The 698-nt window shown below is 51.6% G+C and overlaps 1 non-coding gene across 1 annotated transcript; it reads left to right on the top strand.

The window, feature by feature from the left end:
* On the top strand, positions 1 to 73 carry TRNAR-ACG (transfer RNA arginine (anticodon ACG)). The gene has a single exon. It is a non-coding gene; the product is annotated as a tRNA-Arg (tRNA).
* The last annotated feature ends 625 nt before the right edge of the window (positions 74 to 698 follow it).

Raw genomic sequence — 698 nt, forward strand, 5'->3', positions numbered from 1 at the left:
GGGCCTGTGGCGCAACGGATAACGCGTCTGACTACGGTTCAGAAGGTTCGAGGTTCGAATCCTGGCAGGCTCGTTGTTTTTTCCCCCTTCCGCCTCTAAATGCTCGGAATTACGATTCCATGGAGCACGTAGAAAGAATGCACAACCTTTCGCCATGAAGACAAAAACAAACCTTTTTGGCCTTTTTGTGCGTCTTCCAATACGTTTCCTTCTGTGTGCAGTGCGCTTCATCACGGTTCACAAATTAGGCTCGATTAGAGATCCCAGAAGCTTTTCACAAGTGCTGCGTTTCGAAGTAGATTGTTCAATGTTTATGTAAGCAGCGGCGGCAAGTCCTTGTCTGCACAGGGGGCCAACTTGCTTCTCGCCTGCGCATGTGCCAGTCGTTTATTTCAAGGCGTTGGCACCACCGCGGCCGTGGCACCACTAGGCTCCCAATCGTTGAGCCGTCGCGCAGAAGTCATCTTCATCTCACAGGTAGAAACACTTGCCCGAACATTATTGTAGCGTCTGGTGCAGCCGCTGAAGTTGACTCTTTAGCATTAGCCGACGCCGGTGGAGACTTTTGTCCTTCCTGCCGCTGAAGCTGCTCGGAAGGTACAGACGGCGGCTAGGAATGAAGGAAGGAATTAGCATTTATTGAGAGGGAAGAAGAAGGCGGTTGAAGCAAAGCGCGTGGAGTCTTCAGTCCAAGGCCT

Source organism: Amblyomma americanum, chromosome 1 (genome assembly GCF_052857255.1).
Source record: "Amblyomma americanum isolate KBUSLIRL-KWMA chromosome 1, ASM5285725v1, whole genome shotgun sequence".
NCBI lineage: Eukaryota > Metazoa > Arthropoda > Arachnida > Ixodida > Ixodidae > Amblyomma > Amblyomma americanum.